Raw genomic sequence first — 16,798 nt, 5'->3', positions numbered from 1 at the left:
GCCATGGCCACTGATTACGCGTCTTATCGATTTACATAGAGGCCGTAGCAGCTGATCAAAGTCAGCATATTGTTTCGACCTCTATACTTGTTAAACTTACTTAGCTTTTACGATGATGAATGATGATGATGATGACACTTAAACTTATTTTATGCACTATTATAACTTCTAAGGACAACATACTAACCTAGTAACCTCTGATTTAGGTTGACGACCTTTCGGACCGACTTACTACTTGCACACTTTCGTATCGACTTGTATTGCTTATTCACTGTGAGTTATAGCATCCCTTTTTACTACTTTTTACTATTTTTGGGACTGAGAATACATGCTCCTTTTTATGTTTTACTTACTTGATACGAGTACTTAAACTTTACATATGTGTGGGTTATATAACGGCATAAACTTCCCCTTAGCACGGTAACGTTTAACTATTGGTTTTTGAACCGGTAGACGCGAATCTTAGATATGGATCCATAGGGTTTGACATCCCCACTCGGGCTAGTCGCGCTAGCATTTAATGGGTGTTTAATACTTCGAGGACATACGCACTCACCAGGTGTACTTTTAAGGGGTGATATTTATATTTACGTTAAGTCTAGTTACCATGTGCCCACGGTTAAACATATACTTTTCTTACTACTTTGAACATTGAAATCTCGTGGTCGACCTTATATTACTGTTATGATTTAAACTATAGCTCACCAGTATTATTGTTGACGTTTTTAAGCATGTTTTCTCAGGTGCTTAGAGGTTTCTTGCTTCCGCTATTAGACTTGTTGTCATGCTGTTATAGATTTGCTGTTAAGGACCTGCTGTGTTAGATTTCTACTGCATTACTTAGATGTGTCTCAATCATGGAACTTTTCTTTTGCATTCGTAATTTATGTTATTTTCAAACAATGGCTTTGTAACGACCTTTGGGTCACATACTTATGTTTATGCTTCTATTAATAGGAAGCACGTTATCTTTTGTAAAACGTTATCTTTTCATGAATGCAAAACTGGTTTTCAAACAACATATAGTGTTTGACCTTGTAATGATCCTGTTGTTGATGATCCGTACACGATGGTTTTGTACGGGGCGTCACATTTGGTATCAGAGCATTGGTTGTAGGGAATTAGGTTGCATTAGTGAGTCTAGACCAGACCGAGTAGGATTCACTAATAGGACTAATCTACAACTTGCTTGCTTACTTGTTTCTGCGGAACTTACTGCATGCTATTGTCTACTTTTACTGCTGTATGCTATTGCTTATTTACTGCCATGCGAACTTACTGTATGCTTATTTTCGCTATTGCATGATTACTATATGCTTTCGCATGTTACTTCTATTTAGCGCTGTTATTATTATTGCCATGCTGTATACTGTTTTAGACAACCTAGGTTGCTGTAGTGCCTAATACGTGCTTGCTTTATGACTTACTGACACGGAAAAAGTTATTTTTCCTTGTTCAGATGTCGGATATCCCGCCCGTTGTCATTTTGGAGAGCGACTCAGACTTATCTGCCACCTCGCCTGCCATTGTTGCCGATACTCAGATCCCGTCGTCGATGTGACGCCCCGTCCTAATCCATCCGGACGAAGTCCATATCAATTATAAACGATTCACAACAGTTGATTACATTGCGAGGTACTTGACCTCTAAATGATACATTTTACAAACATTGCATTCGTTTTTAAAAGACAAACTTTCATTACATCGAAAGTTGACAGGTATGCATACCATTTCATAATATCCAAACTATAAATGACCTAATTAGTCATTTACTTAATAATAATCTCTAATGAACTTCAACGACTCGAATGCAACATCTTTTGAAATATGTCATGAATGACTCCAAGTAATATACTTAAAATGAGCTAATGCACAATGGAAGATTTCTTTCATACCTGAGAATAAACATGCTTTAAAGTGTCAACTAAAAGGTTGGTGAGTTCATCAGTTTATAGTAATCATTTCATTTTCATCATTTTAATAGACCACAAGATTTTAAATATTATAAAACGTGCAGAAGTCCCATTCCAACTGCACAAAAAAAAAAATATCTTTCATATGAAGAACACCTGGTGAGGATTCAAAATATAATAGTAACCATCTGTGCCGGTCTTTCACCCCACAGCTGAATACATGTACCTTCAAAATATAGAACCTCTGTGCCGGTCTTTACACCCCACGGCTGAACACATGTTTATAAAATATAGGCCAACCGGTGCCAAAATTTCATAAATAATAAACCATCCACCCGGCTCGGGAGCTCATACGCTCTAACGGAAACCGGGGGCTAATGCGTGTCATAATAATCAACCCCAATCCCAGATAATTCTATCATAGAATACAGTTAAGGTACTTGTGGCTATTGCGTCAAACATTTATAAAAGCGCATGTATTCTCAGTCCCAAAAATGTAAAGAGTAAAAGGGAGCAAATGAAACTCACCTAATGTATTTTGTAGTAAAAATACATAGAACGACATTGAACAAGTATAGGGTTGGCCTCGGATTCACGAACCTATATCATTTGTGTATATATTAAAATATATAATCGAACAGATTCATATATTATATCTTAAATTATGTACTATATATATTTAATTTATGTATATATTTAATATGATTAATCTTTATATAGTTATATCAATATATATTTATATATATATAATTAGTATTATATTAAAATTACCTAATTTGTTAAAAATGTTAATCTGATTAGTACATCCTTATATGTAATATTACTATGAGTATATTTTATATCGATAATAGTAACAAAGGTAGTATTTGATTATAATGATAATAATAATAATCCTAATAGTAATAAAAATGCTAATTTTACTAAAAATGTTATTTTTAATAATATTGATATTAATAATTTTAATAGAAATAATAATTTTACTAAAATGATACTTTTTATAAAAATGCTAAAAATGATAGTTTTAGAAATAATGATGTTTATAATAATAATGATAATAATCGTGACAATATTGGTTTTAGTCTTAATGATACTACTAATAATATTAACACTAATACTTATGACAATAATAATAAAAATTGTATTTATGTTAATAATAATCATAATATTAATGTTAACAATACTTAGCATAATAATAATATAAATAATAATAATAATAATAATAATAATAATAATAATAATGATAATGATAATGATAATAATAATAATAGTACTAATAATTATGAAAACTACCTTTGAAGACTAAAAAGAAATAAAACGCCAGAGCCGGGACTCGAACCCGCGACCTCTCATTAACTCAACACCATACCAAACCACTCCACTACCCATTCATTTCTATTTAAATTTGTAACCCATTTATATTTAACCCAATTATGCACAAATGGAAGCCCAACCGAAATACTTGGATCATGGCCCAACAGAAATACTTAAGCTAGGTCACGGCCCAAGGAAAAAAAACAAATGCAACATCAGCCCAACAACTGATCAAAAGTCCAAGAATTAATCAAAAGCAATTTCGTGGATTTAGAACTGAATATCATAAACTTAGGGCTGCTGTGGAAGAAGGAACAGAAACAATCTTCGTACAGTGCATATATCATCATCAACAAAACGTTCCACCATCATCTTCATCAAATTTCTAAACCCCGCCATTATATATTAACATCATCACTATCACTCGCATCATTAGCATCTCGTTTGTTATCCTAACCATAATCACCATCATAATCGTGATTATCATTATCTATATTATTGTCTCACCATTCAACATCAATTATTGTTGTATTGATTACATTATCATCAAGATTACCTAAAAAAAAAATTAGTGGAATGTCAAATAAGAAGACCCATAATAGTCGACTATATTGTGTCCCACTTGCTATTTTAAAACGTCGTATATTAGAATTCCTAATATCAAGTTGTCAAAGTGAATTGGCCATGAGCTGTAGATCCGTCCCACCATATGAACCGAATCCAATTAAACAATTGATGAGGTAGGGTTTGGTTGGTAGATATCGATCCAAGTTGATTTGTATCAATCATTTTCATTCTTCAAAAAAAAAAAAAATACAAGTGGTGTTACTTTGTTTAAAGTTGTCTGCCACCCTTTGTATTTTCTAATATTTCATCACATTCTAGGCTTTTTGTAAAGTTGAAGAAATGCTTTTGCAGCCTAGACTTGGAGAGATGGAAACTAACGAAACAGTAGCATTTGCAGGTAGACGATGAAGGTGGTGCAACAATGGTTGTTCGATAGTGGTGGTTTGGCTGTAAACGTCACAGAAGTAGGAAGCACATGATAGCAGCCATAATAATGGGGTTGTGGTGGTCTTTTCTAGTTGTTTACAGTAATAGAATAAACGGAAAAAAAAAAATATCAGCAGTAGCTGCAAGAAAGCTTGTAAAGAAAGAGAAAAAAAAATTTGTAGGTGATGGTGTTTGTTGTGATCGTAAAAAGGTGGTGTTGCAAGTGTGGTTTTGTGATTTACAACAAGAAACAGTGGTATCGTAATCAGCTGTAGCATCAACCAAATGGTGGCGGTTTTTGTTGGGTTTTAGAACCACAAACAGACGGGTTCAACCAACAATGGGTTTGGTTGTTTCCTAACTTGGCTCGACAGAAACAGTAGTAGTAAGCAACAATAATCATGGTGGTTCATGATGATGTTTGTGAGGTTTGATGAAGGTGGTGTTTGATAGCATTCGATTGAGAAATAAGAAGAAGAAGTTGGAAATAAATTGGTGTTGGATAGTGGTGCATCACGATGGTAAAGAGGAAGTAAAACAAGTTGAAGGTTGTTTCAATGGTGAGGTAGAAATAATTGATAAGGATGGTGGAAATCGAATGTCTTCTTTTCACTAAAATAAGATGATTGATTGTTTTGTATTGCAGTTGCATCGACAAAAAAAAAATTCACGAGCAAACAGGAGACAGGACAATGAAAAAGAAAAATAATTATAGTGATAGGGATGTGAAACCGATTTCTTCTTCTTTTTTTTATCGACATTAAAATTCATATTTAATTAATACAAATAATTAATACATATAAATATGTTAATAATAATAATTCTAATAATAATAATAATAATGATAAAAGTGGTAACATTATTGAAAATAATAATTTTAAATAAAAATGTTAATTTTTAGTAATTATATTAATAATAGTAATATTACTTATAACTTGTTATAATATATAAATATATATATAAATGGATAGTCAATTATTGATACACAAAAGTAATATTATTGTATTACTTAAACTTGTGATATTTTTGCTATAAATAGCCATGAATGCAAGCATTAAACTTGCATCATTTCTCACACTTACAAAGTGTTTCTTTCTTTCTCTCCATTATCATCTTTGTTCTTACACTTCATTATTAGTATTCTTAATCAAGAATCAAATCACTAAAGGTAGTTATAAGCCTACTGAATTATAACATCAAGAATCAAACCACTAAAGGTAGTTATAAGCCTACTGAATTATAACACGTTATCAGCACGATAATCTTAATACTAATTATGGTTGGCTCTGCCACCTAAATGATATATGGTCGGTTCTACCACCTGAATAATATATGGTTGACACTGTCGTCTAATTATCATTTATATTACTAACATTTATATTTCAATTATCTAACATTTATATGGCCGACACTGTCGCCTAATTATCATTTATGTTACTAACATTTATATTTCTATTATCTAACATTTATATGGCCGACACTGTCGCCTAATTATCATTTATGTTTACTAATATTTATATTTATGTTATATAACATTTATTAATGATTGCTTACGTATGGTCGACACTGTCACCTACTTATCATTTATGTTATATTAAATTTATGTTTAATGTTTATATACTTATGAATATAAAGTGACTATAATTTATCATGTTGTTTGTTTTAATAGAAAATGTCGAATCTGGAAAAACTTAAATTTACTCCTTTAGAATCAACTGAAAACAACTACATGTCATGGGTTATAAAAGTAAAAATGCATCTTAAATCAATGGGCATTCTTGAAGCCATAAATGAAAACAACACTTGTTCTGAAAAAGAACAAGCAATGGCATGTTGTTTTATTCATCAACATATTGATGAATGCTTACAAAATAATTATGTGACTGTAGAAGATCCCCATGTTTTATGGGAAGGTCTCAAAAGCAGATTCAATAATCAAAGAGAAATTTTACTTCCAGCTGCTATGGAACAATGGAGAACATTAAGGTTCCAAGACTTTAAGAAAGTAAATGAATATAGCTCAGCTCTGTATAATACATGTTCACAACTTAAATTCTGTGGACATGAAATAAGTGATGCAGACATGATGGAGAAAACTTTCTCCACAATGAATGCTGCAAACATCACAGTGCAAAGAAATTTGAGAATGCTAAAGTTCAAAACATATCCTGAACTTAATTCATATCTCTTAGTTGCAGAGCAAAATGATGAGCTATTAATGAAAAATCAGCAATCCCGTCCTACTGGTACACTTGCAATCCCTGAAGCAAATACTGCAAATAATTATGAACAGGGACAAGGACGCGGGCAAGGTCGTGGTTATAATAACCATCACCATCATCATGCCAAAAGCCATAACTATGGTAGAAACCATCCTTATGGTAATGGTAATGGTAATGGGCGAGGACGTGGTCGTGGTCGTGGCCGTGGTGGTCAAAGAAATAATAATCCACGAAAATATAAATATCAACCACAAAACAAGCCCACTAAACAAGATGTTGAAGAAAATTTTTCTAAAAATTCTGAAGAATCTTGCTACAGATGTGGTAGAATGGGCCACTGGGCTAATACTTGCCGAACATCTAAACATCTTGTTAAGATGTATCAGGATTCGCTGAAAGATAAAGAAAAGGAAGTAAACTTTGTGGATAACGTCGATCCAACAGTCACTGAGAAACCATCTGATTTATATGAAGATTTCTTGAATGTTTAAGTTGTGTGTCTTTCGAAAAATAAACGATTTAATATCGTCTGTCTTTGTCATTATGTTTGCTAAATGTTTCAGTACTATCTATTTGCGTGTAAAATATTGTGTAATATTAATGTACTCACTATTTATTTCTTATATATGAAGTTCAATATGAATATTGCTGGAATACAACATCAATCAAGTGGTGGAGATCTCTGTATAGCAGACAGTGGAACTACACACACTATACTTAAATCCGAGAAATATTTTATTGATCTAAAACCAACGGAAGGAACTATACATACAATATCCGGACCTGCTAACTTGATAAAAGGGATAGGAAAGGCAAATTTCATACTACCAAATGGTACAAAATTTTTAATAAATGATGCCTTATTTTCTCCCAAGTCAAGCAGAAATTTATTGAGTTTCTCCGACATATACCTTAACGGGTATGATTATCAGTCAGTGACAACAGAAAATGAGAAATATTTAAGTATCACTGACAAGAGTCATGTGGTTGAAAAACTGCCAAGACTTAGTTCTGGATTACATTATACACATATAAATGTACCAGAAATACATATGGTAGTTAACGAAAAATATATTGATCCTGGTGTATTCAGTTTATGGCATAATAGATTAGGCCATCCAGGATCAACAATGATGAAAAGGATTATTGAATGTACTCATGGACATCCACTAAAGGATGGAAAAATCCATCATGATACAATGGTTCCATGTACATCTTGCTCTCTTGGAAAATTGATAACTAGACCCTCACCACTTAAGGTTGAGAAAGAATCACCAATGTTTCTTGAAAGCATTCAAGGTGATATATGTAGACCAATTCATCCACCATGTGGACCATTTAGATATTTCATGGTTCTAATAGACGCATCTAGCAGATGGTCTCATGTTTGTCTGTTATCAAGCCGTAATGTGGCATTTGCAAAATTTCTTGCCCAAATTATTAAATTGAGAGCTCATTTTCCTGATTACACCATTAAAAGGGTGAGACTTGATAATGCTGGTGAATTTACATCTCAAGCATTTAATGACTATTGCATGTCTATAGGAATTGTTGTTGAACATTCTGTTGCTCATGTGCATACACAAAATGGTTTAGCCGAGTCATTGATTAAACGTTTACAGTTAATCGCTAGACCATTGATAATGAGAACAAAACTCCCTGTATCTATATGGGGTCATGCAATTTTACATGCTGCTGCATTGATTCGCATCAGACCAAGTGCAAGTCATAAATATTCCTCCCTACAACTTGCTTTTGGTCAAGAGCCAAATATTTCCCATCTTAGAACATTTGGTTGTGCAGTGTATGTTCCAATTGCGACACCACAACGTACAAAAATGGGTCCTCAAAGGAGGTTGGGAATATATGTTGGATATGAAACATCTTCAATATTAAGGTATATTGAACCTATGACAGGTGACGTTTTTACAGCACGTTTTGCTGATTGTCATTTTAATGAAACATTGTTCCCTAGATTAGGGGGAGAAATGAAAAATAAAGAAAATGATGTTTCATGGTGTGAACCTCAATTATAGTATCTTGATCCTCGCACAAAAGAATGCGAGACAGAAGTTCAAAAGATAATGCATATACAAGAACTTGCAAATCAATTGCCTGATGCATTTACAGATACAAAAACGGTGACAAAATCATATATACCAGCAGTAAATACTCCAGCTCGAATTGAAATTCCAAAAGCTGGCAATAACGTCACTCATGAATCTTTGCCACGTCAGAAACGTGGAAGACCAATTGGTTCAAAGGATAAAAATCCTCGAAAAAGAAAATCAGCTGATAATGAAGTAAACGAAAGTGTTCAAGAAGAACCACAAATCAGTACTCCTACTGCAGAGGAGATTGATGATGTCAATACAGAAATTGCAATCAATTATGCATATTCAAAAATATTATGGAACCGAAATGAAATGAAAAATCTTGATGAGAAATTTTCATTTAATGTTGCATATGACATCATGAATAATGATGATGATCCAGAACCAACATCTATGGTTGAATGTCAAAATAGACATGATTGGGCTCAATGGAAAGAAGCAATACGAGCTGAATTAGAATCACTCAATAAAAGAAAAGTTTTCGGATCCATCATTCTCACTCCTAAAGATGTGAATCCTGTAGGATACAGATGGATTTTTGTCCGAAAAAGAAATGAGAAAAATGAAGTTACAAGGTATAAAGCTAGACTTGTAGCTCAAGGTTTTTCTCAAAGACCGGAAATTGATTATGAAGAAACTTATTCCCCTGTTATGGATGCAATTACTTTTAGGTACTTAATCAGCCTGGCAGTTTCTAAAAATTTAGAAATGCATCTCATGGATGTTGTGACTGCTTACCTATATGGATCACTTGATAGTGATATATATATGAAGATACCTGAAGGATTTAAGGTACCAGAAGCATCAAATGCAAAACCCAAAGAAATGTATTCGATTAAATTACAAAGATCTTTATATGAGTTAAAACAATCGGGACGTATGTGGTATAACCGATTAAGTGATTAATTGATAAGCAAAGGGTATACAAATAACCTTACTTGCCCTTGTGTTTTCATTAAGAAAACAACATCCGGATATGTGATCATAGCTGTTTATGTTGATGATCTTAACATCATAGGTACAAATAAAGAGATCTATGAAGCCATTCAACTTCTAAAGAAAGAATTTGAAATGAAAGATCTCGGAAAAACCAAGTATTGCCTTGGTTTACAAATTGAGCATATGCCTAATGGTTTACTTGTACATCAAACAACATATACTGAAAAGATTTTGAAACGTTTCAATATGGACAAGGCAAAACCATTAAGTACTCCTATGGTTGTTAGATCACTCAATGTTGAAACTGATCCATTTCGTCCATGTGAAGATCATGAAGATATTCTTGGACCAGAAGTACCATATCTTAGTGCAATTAGAGCTCTTATGTATCTTACAAATTGTACAAGACCTGACATTTCTTTTGCAGTTAATTTGTTGGCAAGGTTCAGCTCTGCTCCTACCAAAAGACACTGGAATGGGATCAAACACATATTTCGATACCTTCGAGGAACTACTGATTTAGGATTATTTTATTCTAACGAATCAAAACAAGATTTGGTTGGTTATGCTGATGCAGGTTATTTATCTGATCCACATACAGCTAAATCTCAAACTGGATATGTATTCCTAAATGGAGGTACTGCAATATCATGGCGTTCTCAAAAACAAACACTTGTTGCTACATCATCAAATCATGCCGAAGTGATTGCATTACATGAAGCTACTCGGGAATGTTTTTGGTTGAGATCAATGACACAAATCATTACTGATTCTTGTGGACTAGAACGCGATAAAAGTCCAATAATTATCTATGAAGATAATGCAGCTTGCATAGCACAGATGAAAGAAGGGTATATCAAAAGTGACCGAACCAAACACATACCTCCTAGATTCTTCTCATACACTCAAAATCTCATTAAGGACAACGAGATTGAAATGAGATATGTTCAATCCAGCAAAAACTCTGCTGATCTTTTCACGAAAGCACTTCCAACTGCTATTTTCAGAGCACACGTTCATAACATTGGCATGAGACATGTTCAAAAGATGTAACAACCGAAGCGATGTCTACTTGAGGGGGAGTCAACTCCATACTGCACTCTTTTTCCCTTAGCTAAAGTTTTTCCCACTGGGTTTTCTTTAGCAAGGTTTTTAACGAGACAGTAACTTATAGTTGATCTTCAACAAACAAAATTGCTATCCAAGGGGGAGTGTTATAATATATAAATATGTATAAAAATGAATAGTCAATTATTGATACACAAAAGTAATATTATTGTATTACCTAAACTTGTGATATTTTTGCTATAAATAGCCATGAATGCAAGCATTAAACTTGCATCATTTCTCACACTTACAAAGTGTTTCTTTCTTTCTCTCCATTATCATCTTTGTTCTTACACTTCATTATTAGTATTCTTAATCAAGAATCAAATCACTAAAGGTAGTTATAAGCCTACTGAATTATAACATCAAGAATCAAACCACTAAAGGTAGTTATAAGCCTACTGAATTATAACATAACTAATAATAATTATCATCACAATAATATCTAAAATTACAATTTATAATAATAATGATATAACAAATTAAATATATATCAATTTTATATATTATATTGAAATAACCATATAATGATATTAATATTAACATTAATATTAATACTAATACTAATAATAAGAGTAATAATAATAATAATAATATAACAATTATATATAATAAATTTCATATTATAACTTTTAATGCCACTAATAATAATAGTAATAATAATATAACAACTTCTATTTATATTTTATATGTGTACACATTTATTTAAAATTAATGGTTCGTGAATCGTCGGGAGCAGTCGACCTCAATTGAATATATGAACATCGTTTTCAAAATTTTCTAAACTCAACATTACATACTTTGCTTATCGTATCGGATTAATATAAAGATTAAAGTTTAAATTTGGTCGGAAATTTCCGGGTCATCACAGTCGACACCCTCCAGTGACTCTGGCGCTTCGTCCTCTGGAACCAATAGCCATGCACCCGACCCAGTGATCATCTCAGACGGACATGAGGATCCACCGAAGATTCCAGCTCCACTCATCCCAGTACCCCTGGAGCCACAGCCCCATCCCGGTGGTGCTGTGATTCCTGGGGAATATGGGGACGTTACGTTCCGTAATGAGCGTAACCATTGTGTCAGACACCTTCCTGATGGACGTGTCATACCGATCCCACCTTTCAGATATCAGATTATGACTACCGGCCAAGCGCATCCACCCCCAGATGATTCAGACGACTCACCACCTGACGACTCATCCTCTGACGACTCCAGTGACGAGGACTTCGATGAGAACCCTGAAGAGGCACCCGTGCAGACACCCTCCACCCCGCCGAAGAAGTGGTATCTTTTCGATGGTACTGTTATTCCAGGGATTAATGGAGGTAGACCATTTGTGGACGTACATGGTCAGTTGGTTAGGGTTACCACCCTTAAGCGGGTTGTGCCTTATCCTGCTGATCCATTCATGCGTAAGGCTTACCGTTACGCACCATTCACTTCTGGTACCGCACCGTCTGCACCAGCGGAACCACCAGCACCACCAGCATCATCTACACCGCCTGCCCCACCAACATCTCCCTCCGTCGAGGAACTGACGAGGGACATGGAGATCCTTCGTGCTCGGGTGACTGAGCTCGAGGACCAGATGTCCCACGTAATGGACATCCTTTACCCACCGTCACCATAGGGCATTGTAGTAGATTTCATTATGTAATCTCGTTTGTAGTTTCATGTTTTACTCATGTATTGTACGAACTTATGCGGATGTATGCAACTTATTATTAATGAATGGAACTTAGTGTTGTTTACTTTTTGAACGGTGTTCTATTTACGTTACTGTATGATGATTTTGTGGTATTTGTATCTAGTTGCACTACTTAATTGACATGTGTTGTGTTGATTCCATAATTACCATATACTATATTATTATTTATTGAATGCTGGATTTTGATTTAAGTCAAAACTTTTGTTTAGAAGAGCAATGGCAAATGGACGAGCAGCAGCCACAACAGCCCAAATTGAGGAAATGATTGCTGAAAGAGTAGCCGCAGCTATTGCGAAAATCAATCCCCAAGCTCCACCGGTTAACCAGCCCACTCGTAATGGGTGCACATATAAAGAGTTTCAAAGCTGCAAGCCCCACAATTTTAGTGGTACTGAGGGCCAGTTGGATTGACTAGGTGGTTTGAGAAATTGGAAGCTGTGTTCCATGTAAGCAACTGCTCAGAGACGAACAAAACCAAATATGCCTCTTGTACGCTGTCGGATGGCGCACTAACCTGGTGGAACACACTGGCTCAAGCTAAGGGTATTGACGAGGCTTATGCCACTCCGTGGGAAGAATTTAAGGGAGCCCTGATCGAAGAGTACTGTCCCAGAGCAGAGATACAGAAAATGGAGGCTGAGTTCTGAGAGTTGAAGGTTGTGGGAAACGATCTTGATGGTTACAACCGTAGGTATCTGGAATTAGCGCTGATGGGTCCCACGATGGTTACCCCGGAATTTAAGAGAATGGAGCGATACTTGTGGGGACTTCCCAAATCCATTCAGGGAAATGTCACCTCTTCTAAGCCACCCAACGTCCCGAAAGCTATGCGCATGCCGCAAACCCTTATGAACCAAATTACCAGCAAAGAACCGGAAAAGGCTAAATTCGAATCAGGAGCCAGTGGTGAGAAGCATAAATGGGACAACAACAAGGGATGAGCCTATGATCAAACCCCCGCTAAGAGGTATAACGATGGAAGGAACCCCAACCCGAACACTAGCTCGAACCCCAACTACAAGGGTAGTCTACCGCAGTGCATGTGATGACCCGGAAATTTCTGACCAAATTTAAACTTAATCTTTAACGTTTCTGACACGATAAGCAAAGTCTATGAAGTTGAATCTCAAAATTTTGAACTATTCAATTACCTTTCGATTGTTTTCAATGATTCGCGAACAATTATATGTAAATAGATACATATACTATAATTTGAAAACGTAACAAAGTGTGGAGTATATGATACTGTGCATTAAAATTATTGGTTTGATTATCTGATTTATATATTTAACTACGGAGTTAAAAGATTATGCCAAACGATTGAATAAAAGGATATTTATTGAGTCCCTTAAGGATTATGATATTATTACGGGTCTCTGTTGTGAGGTCCACGTTGATTTGGGAAATCATTCATTTTTAATAGTATTCGGAATAAATAGTAAAGTGTTTGTTTAAATAACGTAATTTGGACACATACAATAATAAGGAATATTAACTGTTAGAATTAGATATATTTGATTTCAAGTTATTTAGTAAACGATAGTAACATTCGATTGATATTTAGATAAGTTAACTAAAACGTTTAAGATGAACAAGTAAAACACTAATTTACTACAGTATTTTCGAATTGCTACAGTACCCGAAAAGCTACAGTGTTTTTGAAAAACACTATTTGCTACAGTAAAACACTATTTGCTACAGTAAAAAACGACTTTGCTACAGTAAAACACTATTTGCTACAGTAACACTATTTGCTACAGTAAACACTATTGCTACAGTATTTTTATGTCGGCGGACTAGCAAACAAAAGCGGATCAGGCGGCCATGCGATCGCATGGCAAAAGCACTGAAAACCCATGCGATCACATGGGGTACTATAGCAGGCCACATACTATAAAAACTCAATTTGGTTCCAGTTTGTTTCCTCACTCAATTTTACTCCGTAAGTATTTATTTATTTAAATTATAATTATAATTATAATAATAATAATAATTATTATTATTATTATTATTATTAAGATTAATATTATTATTAATCTTATTATTATTAGTATTATTAATTAATATTATACATAAAATACTACGACGAGGTTATGAGCGTGTCACCTTCAAAATGGGTTTTCGAGCGGGATAGAGCTAAGGAAATTATGGGTCATAGATATGGAGGTTATGGGTAATATTCGTGGGTAATATTCGCAAGTCAAAACTAGTGTTTATCATCTCTGTTACGTCTACGTACTTTCCTGCAATATTGAATCACAATATTGATACGTGAGCATTCATATCTTATCTTTTATATATTAATTGTGTATCCATGTCTAGTGCTCGAGTATATATATTTATACATGATTGTATGCTAAATTTCGTCGTTAAACAGTTTATAATGTATCACAAATTAAATACATATATTACTGGTAAAAGGTATATGATATACATGTTTTTGGAAAGCTGACGAAAAATCAATAACTTTTCATTTAGATATCGAATAATTTCGATGAACGGATTAAAAGATATGATCAACTGAATTATGATTGACGTTAAATGAAATTGCTTTTGAATCTGCAATTAAGATTTAAACAACTTGTCTACGAGATTGATAAAATGGATTTTTAAATATTACCAGCCGAGAAAATGAATTCTTATATAAGACACATCTCGTTTTGTTGAACTATTGTCAAAATTGACTTTTTGAAACAACTTTGGATAACTTTTGTATGTTGATCTCGAGCATTAGGATTGTGATACACTATGGCCTGACCTAGCTTGATAGATATTTATTGACCAACATATGTTCTCTAGGTTGAGATCTATGATTATTTGATATTCCGAGTTTCGGTCACATTACGATGAACGACTTTATATGCTGCTAAGGTGAGTTTCATTGCTCCCTTTTTAATTGCTTTTGCAATATATATTTTTGGGCTGAGAATACATGCAATTTATTTTAAACGCAATGGATACAAGTACATACTTAATTCTACACTGAGTTTGAACCGAAAATCCCTTAGCTTTGGTAACTAGTAGCTGCCAGTACATATGATATAGACTGGTGGGCACGAATAACAGTATATGGATCCATAGGGCTTGACTTCCCCGTCCGAGCTAGAGCGCTAGCCTTTTAACGGACGTGTGTTATTTGAGTTTAGGACACGTTGGTTTGCATGTATTAAAATGAATGGGGTATTTATCATTATAAGGTTAAAGCTTAGTTACCAGGGTGCTCTGTTATGTAGAATCTATTGATAAACGTTTCTGGATGAAACAACTGAAATCTTGTGATCCACTTTTATATACAGATTATACGAAACACTAAAACTATGAACTCACCAACCTTTGTGTTGACACTTGTTAGCATGTTTATTCTCAGGTTTCCTAGAAGTCTTCCGCTGTTTGCTTATATGATAGAAAAGCTATGTGCAAGGAGTCTTACATGGCATATTTTTCAAGAAAACGTTGCATTCACCAAATCATCACCATGTATCTTATTTTGACTGCATTGTCAATGGAAGTACTGTTGTAAACTATTATTTACGGTGATTGTCTATATGTAGAAATCATCAGATGTCGAAAACCTTTGATTTAAATATTCATATATGGTTTGCCTTTTCAAAAGAATGCAATGTTTATAAAACGTATCATATAGAGGTCAAATACCTCGCAATGAATTCGATGAATGACGTGTTCATCCATATGGATTTGGAGCGATCGTCACAGTACAAGAGGTGCTACAAGCACCATACCGGGTACTGTAATGTGGTCTGTGAGAAGTGCAAAAGGACCGGGCACATTGGCAAGGACTGCAAGATTCCCATCCCAGCTGTGAGGACAAACCCAAGTGGACCAAGGAAGTGCTATGAGTGCGGTCAGCAGGGCCACTTCAGGAATGAATGTCCCAACAAGCGAAAGGACGGCGGACCACCGCGTGGAAGAACTTTCAACGTAAACACAAGGGATGACCGTGAGAACCCCGACTTGGTTACATGTATATTCACTATCAACAATTTATTAGCTTCTGTCCTATTTGATACTGGTGCCGATAGGAGCTATGTTTGTAGACACTTTTGCTCTAAGATAGATTGGTCGCTAGTGCCTTTAGAGGAGAGTATGCTTGTTGAGGTAGCCAATGGAAAACTTGAGAAAGTTGACCAAATTGGCCGAGGAACTATTATCAACATAGCTGGTGCGGATTTCAAAATTGACTTGATACCCATCAAATTGGGAAGCTTTGATGTGATTGTCGGCATGGACTGGTTGACCAAAGTAAGGGCCGACATTATCTGTGGAGATAAAGCTCTTCGCATACCACACGGAGATGATGAGCCACTGACTATTTACGGAGAGAGATGTAACTTGAAGCTGAACCTCATTAGTTGTATGAAAGCACAGAAGATCATGAAGAAAGGATGTCTTGCGATTTTAGCACACGTGAAGGCTTTAGAAACCAAAGTGAAGAGCGTGGGCGATGTATGAATTGTGAACGAATTTCCC

The sequence above is a fragment of the Rutidosis leptorrhynchoides genome, chromosome 4 (assembly GCF_046630445.1).
Source record: "Rutidosis leptorrhynchoides isolate AG116_Rl617_1_P2 chromosome 4, CSIRO_AGI_Rlap_v1, whole genome shotgun sequence".
Taxonomy (NCBI): Eukaryota; Viridiplantae; Streptophyta; class Magnoliopsida; order Asterales; family Asteraceae; genus Rutidosis; species Rutidosis leptorrhynchoides.
Note: the sequence above shows the minus strand (reverse complement) of the source record.